Source organism: Triturus cristatus, chromosome 4_1, assembly GCF_964204655.1.
Source record: "Triturus cristatus chromosome 4_1, aTriCri1.1, whole genome shotgun sequence".
Lineage (NCBI taxonomy): Eukaryota > Metazoa > Chordata > Amphibia > Caudata > Salamandridae > Triturus > Triturus cristatus.
Window position 1 is genome coordinate 1,351,404,356 of NC_140585.1, and position 16,036 is coordinate 1,351,420,391.

The 16,036-nt window shown below is 41.8% G+C and overlaps 2 pseudogenes across 1 annotated transcript in view; both read right to left on the reverse strand.

The window, feature by feature from the left end:
* LOC146856666 (FIGNL1-interacting regulator of recombination and mitosis-like) overlaps window positions 1–16,036 on the reverse strand; it is a 1,045,039-nt pseudogene that overhangs the window by 463,741 nt on the left and 565,262 nt on the right. The gene's annotated exons all lie outside the window — the stretch shown is intronic.
* On the reverse strand, window positions 14,292–14,374 carry LOC146856667 (small nucleolar RNA SNORA17; annotated as a pseudogene).

Below are 16,036 nucleotides of genomic sequence, written 5' to 3' on the forward strand. Positions count from 1 at the left end.
CGAAAACCACTCAAATACCAGGCAAAAAGTTGGGGGCAACCATTAGTCAGATTCCACCTTCCTACAAACTGTATCTCTTCATACTTTTTTTCTTTCCCTTTTCATTTATTTAATATTTTTTTCTATTTTTACAGCATTTCCACCATATCATTATTGCTAGGACTATTATTGTTATACCCACTATTGGTAGTATTATTTGACCTATAAAACTCTCTCCTACATTAGCAAACCAAGGGGCACATGCATCAATGTAGGCTTTTTCGATTCCTTAATTGCGATTATTAAGGAATCGCAATTAAGGAATTGCAAAAGCCTATGCATGTAGGAATCGCTATATTCTCAAACACTCCTTAATTGCGACTCGCAAATTGCGAGTCGCAATTAAGGAATGCCGTCCCATTCATTCCATGAATGGAAAATTGCATGCTCAATTTGCGAGTACCAATAGGTACTCGCAAATTGTGCATGCAATTTCAAGGGTGTCAAAAGGACACCCTGTTGCACCCCTGAAATTGATCTGTGCACACATTCTGCGCACACACATGCCCCAAGGGCATGTGTGTGTGTAACCTACAAATTTGAAAAATGCACTTTAGTGCACTTTTCAACGTTTTTGCAAATTACCATCAAGTTCAAATTGATGGTAATTTGCGGCCACAAATAGCGAAATCGCTATTTTAAAGTGGTTATTGCATTTCATTTAAGGAATTGCAAAATGCGATTCCTTAAATGCAATCTTAATTTGAGAAATCGCAATTAATTGCGAATTCTTAAATTGTGAGTGCCGTCAACCTTGATGTATCGCAGAAGACCTTTTTGCGGGCGCAAATGGACGATTTTGCGAATCGTACAGTTTGCGCTCGCTAAAAATGGTTGATGCATGTGCCTGCAACTCCCTATTGAGGAAATACTATTAGTTAATTTCTTCCATACACTATCAACCTCCAGTGGCTTCAATTCTTCCTCAACTTTTGAAATATTTTTAATGTGCCCTCCAATTTCTACACTCTTCTCCAGTATACAAGTGCAATAATGTTGAGGTTTCAACATTTTACAGACTCCACCCTCTTTTGCTAATAAAATATCAAGCACAAGTCGATTTTGTAAAACCATCGATCTAATTGCAACCATTTCTGTATTGATCATTAAGAAACCCCCAGCAGTATCTGTCGATAAGCGATCAACTACTGTGGACAATTGACAGATTTTACGTGAATTCAGAATGACTCCCACTGAAGGTATCAAAGCACTAAATATATCACCTATTTCTGAAAAACTAGCTCTTTTCCTACATGTTAGTTCTTTAGTGTTTTCATTGCTTCCAGTGATTCTTTTTACATGATAAACTTCAGGGAATACTATTCCAAAATAGCAACTCCGTACCACCGTGCAGGCAGCTTAAAATAAGCTTTATTCCCACACACGTAATACATACCAGGAAAAACTGGATCTGTTCCCCCTTTTAGTCCCCAACCTCCAAGAATCAAAAAGGTATGTTCATATCACAGCATGAGTCTTGCCAGCTATATAATTTCCCTCTTTCTCTGCCCATGGTGGAATATGGGGTTTATTTTCAGAAGCCTTTTTTTGGAAGTCCTGTCTCCTTTCTTCAACTAAGTTTAAAAATATGTTTTCTTCTTCATGCAATGAGCATGTTAAATTATTCTTGTGTGCTTCTGCTATATCTATTGACTCCATAGTTAATAAAAATGCACCCATAAATTGCGCAGCTTGATTACTAAGCACTGGATTCATACCCTTTCGAAAAGGAATCTCTGAAAATATTACTTACAAGTTTGAATAATAATACTGTAACTTTCCTGTTCTATAAAATAAACTGGTTAGAATACTACATGAAATGCCATATGTTAACGGTAAATTATGGTAGGTAACGTCCTCTGCTACTGAAGCTGGTAATTTCATACAAACATAACAATCACTAATCGCCATGCATATTGAAATAATAACTTTGTGAATACATTTAAAGTAGTGTTATTTGTTACAGTGTGATGTAAGTCTAACTCATCTGGTACTTCTAATTCTACTCTATCTCCCTTTAATTTGCTAACTTTTCATTAGTGTCTGTGTTATTTTTCTTATCTGTTATCATTAAGTAAGGAACTGCTATTGTTAAAAATAGCCAAACTATGACCACTAATATGATACTACATATACAGATTCTACAGCACTTCTTTATACAATTTTTTTTTCGTCTTCCAGCAACCCTATCTTCAGCCATTTTAGTCTAAGAAGATTTCTCTTTTTTTCTTCACTTTGCTTTAAGAATTTTTATTTCCATTGATCCTTCAAGGAGGTCTCACTTCTCCTTCGTCAATCTGTTCTGCAATTATTTCCTCATCACTTTCATCATTTAAATCTAGATTCGAGTTGTTCAAGAATCACATAGGTCCATTCAGGCCTTTGAACTTATTGTTTAAGAGTCTGTCTTTGGCTTCTTCGTTTAGTTTTCTCAGTCAACTGCCCAGACTTACTAGCAACTTCATTCACTTGTTCAGGTTACACACTAATTCAAATGATATTTTAACCTTTTGACACCACCTAGCCAGTTGTCACCTTTTCTGACCTTCTTGGTTTGCACTGCACTTTCACCTTTTTCATCTCTTTCGAGAGCTCTCTTATTTTCGTTAAGTTGTGGCACAATTTGATTTCCCTCGTCTTCAGAGTCCCTCTCTATCTGTCCTTGTTCAGGTCTTGTTAATGTTGTTTCATCTGCTGGAACACGTTCTTCGTCTGTCTGATCCTGTTCAGGTCTTATTTCGATTTGTTCTTCACCTTCCTCCTGAACTTGTTCTTCTCCTAACTGGTCCTGCTCAGGTCTTACTGCACCTTGTTCTTTGGCAGCCTGAACATGTTCTTCTATCGCCCGTCTGTCCCTGCTCAAGCTCATTTATTTTATTGATTGCTTGAGTATTATTTTCTTTCCCTGTGTGGCCCTTCTCTGGGTCTCCAACAGTTTTATTGACCCTTTCCTGAGCATGTTCTTCTACACCTGCCTAATCCTTTCTAGTTTCCTGTCATTCTAATCTGGTACTGCTTCTTGTTTTAACAATCACCTCAGGAATGTCTATCACTGGTATCCAATCCTCCTGACTTGTGCTCGGTTGTTCTTTGTCAGCTTCTTCAGAATCTGTTACTCTAGATTCTTCAGCTGCACAACCTTCAGCAGCCTCAGCTGCCTGTGTCAGTTGGGGTCCCCCTTCCTCAGGAGCTGGAACTCTTTTGGTATGAATGGCATGTATCCAGTTGGGCAACCCAGCACATTTCACTGCTGCTGTTGTAACCAGTATGACCTGTCGTGGATCATCCCACCTGGGTGCTAAACACGACTCTCAGGTGTGATTCTTCACTACCACCCAGTCTCCGGGATTCAGATCATGTGCTTGATCCAGCTGCCTGACAACTGCGTCTTCTCCAACCTGGTGAGAGACAGAACGCACTAGGTCAGTCAATCCTTTACAATAATCCAATACCAGATCATCAGTTATATTCAAAAGTTTATGTCCTGGTATAAATGCTTGTCTCATTGCTCTTACCATGAGAATCTCATGTGGGCTCTGTCCTGTGTTTCTGTCAGCAATGCTTCTGAGTCCCATCAGAACAAGAGGTAATGCATCTGGCCAACACAGTGATGTGGATGAACACACCTTTGCCAGTCTTGACTTGATTGTGCCATTCATTTGTTCCACCACTCCAGAAGCCTCTGGGCGGTATGCACAGTGCAGTTATTGTTCAATTTTAAATGCTTCACGGATTAATCAAATTATTTCATTATTGAAGTGAGATCCTTTATCCGATTCCAAAGTTACTGGAAAACCAAACCGTGGAATTAACTCTCTCAACAATAATCTGGCTACTGTTATGCTGTCATTTCTCCTAGTGGGATATGCCTCCACCCACTGTGAAAACAAACATACTATGACAAGGACGTACTTTAAACCTCTACATGGTGGCAATTGTATGAAATCTAACTGTAGAAAAGGTCCTTCTGCCTTTCCAATTTTTCCCCAACTAACCACTGTCTTCCTGCCTGAGTTTATTTGTTGACAAGTTAAACATTACTGGAAAAGACTCTCTGCGACTGCCCTAAATCTTGGATTGTACCAATCTTGTCTGAAAAGTCTGATTATGGCGTCCCTGCCTACATGTGTCTCCATGATACATTCTAGCCATTTGGGAAAGCAAACAGTCTGGCATGACTGGTCTGCCATCTGGATAAATCCGCACATCTTCTGCCCTTCTTTTACATCCTGTTTTTATCCAACCTTCCTTTTCACTCACTTCCACCGCATCCTGAAGTTGTCTCACCTCATCCCTTGTCTCTAGAGCTGAGAATAGCATACGTTGGCAGCTGATTCCACTTGTTTCAATTTTCTTGTTTATGGCCATTTTATTTCTTGCACAGTATTGAACAACCTGGTCAGCATATCGATTACCAGAAACCACGTAGTCATTACCTGACTGGTAAGCAGCACACGCGACCACTGCAAATTCTTTTGGCAATTGTATTGCTTCCAACAATTATTTTACAAATTTCCCATTTGTTATAGGGGATCCTGAAGAAGTCATGAAATCCCTTTGTATCCAGAGTTGGCCAAAGTCATGCACAACCCCGCAACCATACTGGCTATCACTAAATATGGTTACTTTCCAATTTTTCCCAATTTTGCAGGCTTTAATCAAAGCTATCAATTCGGCTACTTGTGCAGACTTGACTCCTGGTAAACAGGATGCTTCGATTACTCCAGTAATTTTGCATGCAGCATAAGCTGCACTGAATCCTCCTTCCTGATGCCTCAAACATGAGCCATCTACAAAAAGCTCATGGTCAGATTCTTTCAGTGGTTCTTCCTGTATATCAGGACGGGGGTTTAGTACATAATTCTGTCACATCTAAGCAATCATGCTCATCTTCATCTTTCACTTCTTCTCCAAGTACATCTGTCAATAGAGTGGCAGGGTTTAACATAGTAAATCTAACCACTGTCACATTTTCAGCTCCCAAAATTATTCTTTCATACTTAGTTATACGACTAGGTGGGAGATACTGTGTCAGAGTTCTAGTTGAAAGAATCTCAACCGAATGTGGATCGTATACCTTTATTGGAAGTCCCATCACAATTGACTCACTTTGTTCTAGACTCATACAAGTAGCAGCTACTGTTTTTAGGCAACCAGGTAATGCTGAAGACACAGAATCCAAAGTAGCAGAGAAATATGATACTGGACGTCGGCTCAAACAATGTCTTTGGGTTAAAACTGAAAGTGCACAACTTTCTCTCTCACAACAGAATAGTGCAAATTCTTTCGTATAGTCAGGCATACCTAGGGCAGGAGCCTCACAGACAATTTTGTAATTTTACAAAGGCTTCCAAACTTTCCTCATCCCAAATTACTGGATCTTTTGCTCTTTTCCGTGTCACCTGAATTAATGGTTTTGCTAATAAAGAGAAACCCACAATCCACTGCCTACAGAACCCCACTACACCAAGAAACATTCTGATGTCTCTCTGGGTTTGTGGCAACTGCATCATTATTTTTATTCTCTCAGGGGTCACTTTCCTCACTCCACTTTCTATTTGATGTCCCAAATATGTGACTTCAGTTTGACAAAATTTTAACTTTTCTGGAGATACTTTGTGTCCGCCATCAGCCAAATGATTTAATAATGCAATTGATTCAGTAACGCAGTCATCTCACGACTTTGATGCTATGAGTAGATCGTCAATATACTGGACCAGAACTGAATTTCTAGGCATACCTAGTTTTTCTAGACACTTTTTCAAAATTTGATAGAAAATTGAAGGACTTTCTGTATACCCTTGAGGAACTCTATATCATACTAAAATACAATCGTCAAATTTAAAGGAAAAGAGATATTGACTGTCTGGATGTAAAGGAATGGAGAAAAATGCTTCACATAGATCAATTACTGTAAACCGTCCTGCATTCCAGGGTATCTGATACAGAATCACTGCTGGATTTGGCACTACAGGACAGCAAGGGACCACAATCTTATTAATCTTCCTTAAATCTTGCACTATCTGGTATTTTCTGCTAGGCTTCTTAAGACCAATTATAGGTGAATTACAAGGACTGCTCATTATTTCTTTCAAAATGCCTTGTTTAATCATTCGATCAATTTCCAAATCAACTCCTACTCTGACTTCAAGATTCATTTTGCATTGTCTTGTATTTGGGTAGACTGCACCTTCCTTCACAGTCACCTTCACCATTAATCCCACTTCTTTTCCAGTGAAATCCCACACTTCTGGGTTCACAGTTGTTTTTAATTCTTCTGGTAAATCGTCTTTTGTCATTAATGAATACATCTCATCTACCTCTGTGCCTTGTTTTGCAAGCATTATTTTATAAACACTATCCTCATCAGGGGTCTGAATTGCAACACCATCCGATGTGCAATAAATTGTGCAATTCATTTTACACAATAAGTCCCTTCCTAGCAAGTTTACTGGACTAGAGTCAGATACCACAAATTTGTTAATTGCTTTAAAATTACCAATTTGCACCTCCATTGGTTCAGTAATCGGGGTTCTAATCTGCTTCTTAAACATGCCTACTACTTGGATGGCTTCTCCCGAGAGGGGTAGGTTTGGGATATCTGCTGTTCTCACAGTAGAACGGGTAGAACCAGTGTCCAACAGAAAAGTGATATCTTTTCCTTCTCATCAATAAATGGACCTGACTGATCTACTGGCAAGGATGCGCCAAGTACGCACTCCTCTTCCTCCCCCCTCAGGCATCGTCATTGTTCGTTGTCGCTATCGCTGCGATTTTGCAAAAGTAATTGTTAAGTTACAAAATTTTTCTTACCACTTCCTCCTGGAAATCTGGCATCCGCACTGTACTTTGGCTTGTTCACAAAATTTTGCATAGGGGCAGGTGGCACCTGACTGCTGATTAACAACCTGCTGTGGTTGATTCATTAGCACCTCATTCTGCGTCTGTATTTTTTAAATTATGATTTGGGCCATTATTATTTTGAATATTTTTACACTTGTTTTTCCAATGTCCCAGCTTTCCGCACCCATGACAAGGAAATTTCTTCTTTGCATCCTCTCTACTCAATCGTCCTTTTGGTTTGCCCCCATTTGCTGCATTATCATTCTGACCCTGTTCTTTTGATTGACCATCAGTCTGACTATTTAATTTAAGTTCCTGTTGTTCTGCCAATTTCACTTGTGCCCACATCATTTTCTCTTTTAACTTTTTATGTCAGGCCTCAATATCATCCCCGCAATACTTGGCATACTTTAGTATGTCATCTATGGGTTTTCCCTGCCAGCACAACATGTGCTGCTGAATCATCTGACTCATTTCTGGTCTTAAGCCATACACAAACCGATACACACAATGACCCATGTCATTATCGCCAATGTTTTCAAATCCACTATACTGCTTAAACACCTGTAACAGATGTTCATAATAAGCATGCACAGATTCATTTGGTTTTTGGGTTGTTCCGTCTATTTTTACCCAATTTGTTTCTTTCGGCTGAATTTTCCCTTTCAAGAAAGTAATCACTTGGTGATACTTTTTCATTACCTCATCTGAAGGGGCTCCTGTTGTTGAGTCTTGGTTACTCATCACTAGGCCAATCGACTGTGATTTTACATTCTGTCCATAAATCAGCAGGTACCACTATGTCAAAAAGACCATCCAAATCTTTCAACAAAACCTTGGAAACGTTCACAAACCTTTCAACCTGCTTGTACCATTCAACTGGTTTTTCTCTCAGTTTGGGAAAGTCATTGGTAAATGACAAAATATCTTGTCGACTCCATGGAACATACACATATACCCCTCCGGGAACTTCTCTCATCGGGCACAACCTCTCTGCCTTTCCCGATTCTTTTAGTAAAAATTCAGATGCTGTCCGACTTGCCTGTGCTTCCTCCTCCTTCGCTCACCTAGTTTTCCACCTGCCTATGTCTCCCCACTTTTGTAAAATGGTCATTAGCTCCTTAATCTGTAATTTTCTTCGATACATTCATATTTTCCAGATCTTGGTCAGTGAATTCTGCTCTATATGGTTTTTGCAATACCTTTGATCTCCCTATTTCAGAGGCAAGTTCTGTACATTTTTCATGAAATATCTTTGCATTTCTAGTTATGCTTCTACATATGAACAACAACTCTTCTTCACTGGAAGTATTAAGTCTATCTATTCCCACATTTCCAACTATCATCTCTTCCAGTTCCACTTTTAATTTGTAAATGTCTAAAATCTTCGGGGGTGAACTTTGTTTTTCTAGTCACTGTGCCCGTTTCTCCAGATCCTCTGGAGTTACTGCTGTTGCACTTATGACTCCTGAGGATGTCACTAATCTTCCTTCTTTTGAACAACTGGGTATAATTCTTCTCGGGGTTTCATTTGTTTGTTCTCTTATTGGCAAATCCATTAAGGATATTACTGAATCACGTTCACTGATTTGGTCATTGGTTATTACAATTTCCCTTCTAGGCTTATTCAAAGGAGCTGTTACAACTGGCGGTTTTGGACAGTTTACTTTATCTGCCTATAATGGAACAACGGGACCTATAGTTACTGGTATAGTTAATGCATCAGGGTGTACATTTAATTGGGTTATATTCTGTATTAATTCCTCCCTGTTCTTATTCAAGGCTTCTTTTCCCTTGTCCTGAAGTACTCTATTACTGTTGTATCATGTAAAATCTGTGGAACCAAAGGTGTTCCAAAGACTGGTGCACTTGGAGTAACTCTATTAGGTTCTTCCTGATACGGTGGAGGGTTTTAAGTTAAAATATCCTCCATAAACTCATCTTCTGATTTTCCAAATCCTGTCACTGTCAAGTGTTTAGTTTTCTCCTTACATTTTCCTCCGGCCTGCTCATCAACTGTTAATACTGGATATAAACCTTCTGATACCATTGCTTTTTTCCATTGCTTCATCTGACCCTCACGTGACTCACGCAAATACCTAGGAAATACCTAGGAAAATGACCCATGTATCTTCCACTCGCTCATATGATTCAGTCTCCCATTCTTCTAATGCCTCATACAGTCTCATTCTGGGTATCAGATCCAAATCATTCATCCGCATTCTCAAATTCTGCCAAATTCTTCCATTAAATGTACCATGTTCTGGAAAAGCCAAAACACCATCACCTTTTGTGTACTCTATCCAATTCTCCATCCATACACATGTATGATATCCTCTCTCCATCATCATAAATGAAGCAGGCGTCTTTGGCGGAGGAATAGGAATTTTCTCTCTAGTCAATACTGGCTTGTCTTTCTTAAAGAAATTCTTAATTTTCTTCATCAATGACATTTTTCTCTTTTCTCCATACATTCTGTACTGTGAATACATAAAACAATAATCTGCAAAACCTCGAGCGATTCGGTCAGGTTGACTTGCACCAAATGGCAAATGAGAATCAACCATACAAATTTTCCTTTGTTGAATGCAATGTAATGGTTTTTTATTGCCGATTTATATTGCCAGATCAATTATTGTGGTTTTACCGACACTATTAGAGATCATTAGCCTTGATAGTATCGTTCACGAACGGTCACACCTAACCATTATAAGTCACATGTATAATGTACTTCCTGTAAAGGTAAAAGACTGTCTCTGTAGAATGACTGGTAAATTTCAACACTGTTAAAGTCGTCAATAAAGTTTGTTTAAAAAAAAAACCATACAAATTTTCCGTCAACCAATCCAAAAGCAGGTTTTATCCAAACTCGCAATCAAATTCCAGCTCACGATCTGACCAATGCCAGCCTTTGTGACGTCAGTATAACTCCTTACTACTGACCCCTCCTCTACAATCTGTGTTTGTCACACACCTACAATTTCCACCAGTCCCAGCGCGGCACTTAGTGCCTTAAATGTGTCTCCTCACAGCTGCTCCTTTACAATTCCCTATCAAGGCACACGCCTGCTGCTTCTACCAATCCCAGAGCATCTTTCTGTGATGTCAGTACAACTCCGGCAACTGGCCCTCCCTTCAAAAGGTAATACGAAAACGTATTTTCTTTTAAATTTGCATCAATTTCTTATTAATAACATAGACCATTCGCTACTCTGTCTGTTCCGCTAAAATAAAAGGATAGATTATTCCTTTTGCCACGAGTAAAACCTTCTGCTTACTCCTCATCCAAGCTCAGAAGAACCTACTACTCCTTCGGTGTTACCCTGTCTAGGTGATATAACACTAAAGTTTCACCAGCGAACTCTTTACTATCAGTCACTTTCACACAGAAAATAGTCCCAAATTTAGCACTGGCAGCTCAGCATAGCTTCTCAGCACCTCACAGTATGGCTTCCATTTACCACCCGCTATTCATTTCCCGTGAATTTCTAGACAACATAAAACAAGACATTGAGTTTGTTAAAACCTGAATCAATATTCATCACCAAACTAGTCAATAATAACCATAGCTCTGCTACCAGAAAAACGGATCCAGCGGTAAGCCAGTCTCAAATACACTAATATCATATACGCACCTGGGCCCATAAACACACACAAACACACGCTTAGGCCAGGTAAAACCCGCTGGGGTCAATTATTATATTTTTCTTTCTAAGATTAGTTACCTGTCATTCCTAACTAATCTTTTACTGATCAAAAAGCTCTTTCCTCTGGTCAATGGACCATTCGTTAAACTAGTTGATGGTGAAATGACATGAATAAGATCTACTTTTTTTTCTGTAATGAAATAACCACAAACTCAGGAATTTTTTTTTAATGCTTTATCTAAATTAAATTCATGTGAGCCAAACTCAAAGTACAGTACAGTCTCCATCTCTCGTACAGGAAAAAAATTCAAAATTAGTAAGACTTTTTTTTTTAAAATGCCGATACTCAGAAAGCAGAGGATAGAGACAGCAGCACAATTACAAATCTACAGTAATTATATTTACCTAAGATGGTGTGAAAACCGACCCCTTGGCCAAGGAGTTGGGAAGGGTCCCCCGGGAAAGATCAGGAGAAAAAGGATTCAGGACAGGATAAGGTGACCTCTTCTAGATCAGATGCCTGCGTCGAACCCCTCTCTAACATTATCTTCCTCCTCGAGATTCTTATTTTATTTGAAAAGCTTTACAGAGCGCGAACAAGACCCAAAAGGGAATCAGAGCGCTGTACAGAGTCAGCACCAACAAGTATACAAAACATAAACCAGGTGAGTGAAGTTACAATCTGTGGGAAAACATTCAAAATTAAAGAGTATAGTGTTTCGGGGGTGCCATAGCGCGCTCCTAGTAAAACATCATGCAATAGAAACGACCCAAGATGTGAGATTTGCCACAAAGATTTTAAGCAGAAATAAGCAACAGAATCAAAAACAGTCCAATGCAATTAAAGGAGCTATCTAGTACTTGAACCAAAAAGAGGGCAAACACATAATGGAATATTAGTGAAATTAATTCAAGGTTTGTGTGATTTCGAAGAGTTTTTTCGGTCTATTCTAGGCTCCATCCAGTTGAGTTCTGAAGTGTTCGATTTTAGCCAAGCAAATGTGTTTATTGTAGACTCTTCTCACTTTCCTCAATTGAGATAACTTACTGGCGGAAGGGGAGTTTCTCCAGATTCTCCCAGAGAGTCTTAGATTGCGCCGTTCCTCGTTTAGGGCACCATTAAACCATGGCTTCGAATGTTTGACTGGGATCCTTTTGAGTTGTGTCGGAGCAATAGAGTCACGAATCTTAGAGAAAGTATTAATATAAAGATCAGGAAGATCATCAAGGTTGGTCAAATTTGGGGAGGGGGTGAAGTCCATTTGTGGTGATAGAAGTTATCATGTTAATTTCGAGGTTTCTCATTTTGCGAGTCAGTTGTTTCGCTTTTAGAGGTTGACCCTGTCGAGCCGGTCTCATGTCTAGGATTAGGAAGGGGATTTGAAAATGATCAGACCCGTCACAAGGTATATTTCACCGATTTGTATGAAGTTGTCTTTGGCAATGATGAGGTCTAGAGTGGCGCCTTTATTGTGAGTCGGGTCTTTACATGGCTGTGAGAAATTGAGGTCAGAGAGGAAAGACTTAAAAGAACCGACAATTGAATCATTTGTGTCATTCCAATGCAGGTTGAAGTCTCTGAGGAATATGTAGGAGAGTTGATCCGAGCTAATGATCTCCATGATTTGCTCAATGAAAACTAGATTGTCACCAGGAGGGTTCTGAGAATGGAGTAATCAGGGGGGATTAAAATGTCAAGAATTGGGGAGGAAGTATCATTGAGCCAGGTTTCAGTGATGATCAAAAGGTCCAGGTTGTGCGCAAGGATGAGATCAGAAATATCAGCTGCATGTTTCACAGCAGATCTACAATTGAGTACCAGGTTGGAAGTGACCACTTCTTGAGAGGAGGTGTTTATGTGAAGTAGGTTCTCAGTGTTCACATTACTGAATTTAGGGCTCGGTTCCCTGTCAGGGTCTGCAATGATTGAGGGGATGTTGAAAGTGGAGTAGGGTTGAAAGACCGTCTTTGAGTCAGTGTAGGTCCCAAGCAGGGTGAAGATATCTTCATCTGATAGCTGAGGTAAGGGTCTGTGGGGCTGAGAGTGGTGGTTAGGTAGAGGCCTAGAGCTCCAGCTGGAGCTAAGATAGGAGCAGAAGACGGTGAGGTCTTTGGTTGCATGCAAGTTCTGCGGATTGCAAATATCATTCATCAGCACGGTGGGTGATACCCAACGCTTCAAGGAGAGCTGCAGAATACTTTGCACCAACTCTTTGACTACAGAGATATCATAATTGAGGTCATCAATAATCTTCTCAAGGTCATGATTATTCAAGCAATTATTCGCAGGGGTAGCCCGCGCAAGTATGACAGGTTCCGCTGTGGTATGGTTAGTAGAGGGTTGGGTAGGACCATTGGCACAGTTATATAGAGCGCTAGGGTCATAATCAAGATAGGAAATAGAGCTAGGAGTAGGTATAGGAGGAGTGGAATTCGGAGGAGTGGAGGGTGGTGAAGTGTTTAGTGGAAGAGTGGGTGAGTATCAGTTATTGATCTGCGTGTGGGAGACATCAGCACGTTTCGGGGCCCTGCGATTGGAAGATCCAGTGCCCAAGGGGTGAATATCCAATCCAATCTGACTGATGGGGTTGGAAGGGTGTTCAACACATCCGTGATTCGAGCGAAACGCGTGTGACGTAGGGGATTGAGGATAGGAGGTGATGCAAGGTAAGGGAGTAGCAATGGTGCAGATGGCAACAAGGTGGGAGGTACTCCGGTCAGATAAGTCTTCATCAGCAGGGCTCGTGATGTGGGGAGTAGGAGTTAAGTTGGGTCGAGCTGTGGGGGGGGGGGGGGGGGGGGGGTGGGGGGAGTGTTAGCTTACCCTAGCGTGGGTAATGGGACGTAGGGGCCTTCAATCGCCTCGGGATCAGAGCTCGGGATTCCACGATCTTATTCTAATTATTTGGTTTAGTTAATAATTCTGCAATTTGGTTCTTCTTCAGCATTCGCTTATCACTCCGACAGCACCCCGAGCTCTGTAGCATCACCGTCTCAACGCGCCTCTCTCTCGGACAACTAACTAAACTACTTCAATTATACCTTTCTAATGTCATGTACCACCCATTAATGTTTCTATTTAAAAAAATTCCCAACTTTGATTTGACAGGCAAAGGGAATGATGATCACACCATGCTAAATTTTCTAAATTTTCCTCGAGATCATTGTCTAATGATCCCGCCCCTTAATTTTTTATTCAGAAAATCTTTATTCCCACCCATATTCACATTTTTATCAAACACAAGGTATACACTTCATATATTTTTTCTTCCTTTCACAGGACATCGTGCTGTTTCCCAGGGTATGATGCCGTTTCATTCTTGGATGGCTCTCAAGGATTACATCGCGCTTTCTGGCTCACTTAAACTGAGCATGTGTAGAGGTCACATGAGATATAGACTTCGGTTTCTTACAAAGGCCCGAAATATGAAATAGAAAAGAAGTATATTAATTTCAAAATAAAATGATTTCACTGTATACCACCTATCTCTATTCTAATCCCATTTACTTATAAATGCTCTCCACGCATTACCAATTAGTAAAATAGCTAAGTTTAGTTTCAGCAAAGCAGATGCTCAGCATGTGAGCTTTTATGCGGCCATTTTAGATGCGTCTGCGCAGGTGCAGAAAATTCCCTCCAAGACCCAGTGGATCCCTGCTTGGGGATCGCCACAGGAGGGCGATCCCCATGCAGGGATCCACCCACTAGACACCAGGGAGGGGGAGCGGCCCCTTGGGCAAGGGCCTTTGCTCCCCCCAAATAATTTTGGCATCATTTAGTCTTTTTGCCCCCCCTTGGGGCAGATGGGGCATTGTCCCCCAATCTGCCCCCCCAGGGGGGCAAAAAGACCACTGGACACCAGGGAATTAAAAATAAAATTAAAATAGGGGTGGGGCTGCCCAAAACGGGCAGGCCCATGCCCCCACCCCACCCCCCAATTATTACAGTCTTTCTGCCCCCCCCCCCCCCCGAGGGGCAGATGGGGCATTGGCCCCTAATCTGCCCCTTCGGTGGGGCAGAAAGCCCACTAAACACCAGGGATTTGTTTTGCGCAATTGTTTTTAGGGTGTGGGCTGCCCAAACGGGCACGTCAATGCCCCCATCCTCCCCCCCCCCACAAAAATGACAGTCTTTGTGCCCCCCAGGAGGCGGATGGGAACTGTAGCCCCCAATATGGCCCCCCCCCCCCCGGGGGCGCAGAATGCCCACTAGAAACCATGGATTTTTTTGTTATATTAGTGTAGGGGTAGGGGCTCCCCAAAATGGGCATGACAATACCCCACCCCACCCCCAGAGAAATGCCAGTCATTCTGCCCCCCCCGGGAGGGCAGATGGTGGCAGTGGCCCCTGATCTGCCCCCTGGGGGGGCAGAAAGCCCACTAGACGCCAGCGAGTACGCAGGCTTTTTTAATGCGTGGGGGCTGCCCAAAATGGTCATACCAATGCCCCCACCCCCACAAAAAATAGCCACAGTCTTTCTGCCCCTTTAGGGGCATATCGGGATGAAACCCCCTTCCCCGACTCCCCCCCAGGGCGGCAGAAAGTCCACTGGGCTCCGAATTTTTTTTAGCAATGTGCATACCTGTGGATTTTGGGCCCTAGCGCAGTTGGCACGTAGGCAAACCTAGCAAACCTGTACATTTTTGAAAACTAGAAACCGAGGGGAATCCAGGATGGGGTGACTTCACTGGCTCTCACCAGGTTCTGTTACCCAGAATCCATTGCAAACCTAAAATGCGTCCAAAATAACACATTTTCCTCACATTTCTGTGGTGGAAAGTTCTGGAATCTGCGTGGGTCCACAAAATTCCACCCACCCTGCGTTCCCCAAAGTCTTCAGAGAAAAATGGTACCTCACTTGCGTGGGTAGGCCTAGTGCCCGCGCCAGACAAGGGCCCAAAACCTATTGAGGAGACATCAAAATTACCTATCACAAAACAACCTGGTTTTGCAAAGGGGGTCCCATGAGTTTTTGGCCCCGGGCTTGGCGGCCATCTAGGGAAACCTGGGAAACCTACCAAACCCACACATTACTGAAAACTAGACACCCGGGGGATTCCAGGGAGGTATGGCTTGCGTGGATCCCCCAATGTTTCCTTACCCAGAATGCCCTGCAAACCTCAAATTTAGCTGAAAAAATCACCTTTTTCACACTTTTTTGTGGGGGAAAGTTGTGGCATCACCAGACTGACACAAATTTCCTACCACCCAGCGTTCCCCCGGGTCTCCCGATAAAAACGGTGCCTCACTCGTGTGGGAGGCCCAAGTACCCGCGACAGACAAGGGCCCACAACGTAGTGAGGCGACATGAAATTTGCCTATCTCAAAACGAACTGGTTTTGCAAGGGGGGTCACTTGGATTTTTGGCCCGGTGCTCGGTGGCAACCTAGGGGAACCTACCAAACTGACACATTTCTGAAAACTAGACACCCAGGGGATTCCAGGGAGGTATGGCTTGCGTGGATCCCCCAACGTTTCCTTACCCAGAATGCCCTGCAAACCTCAA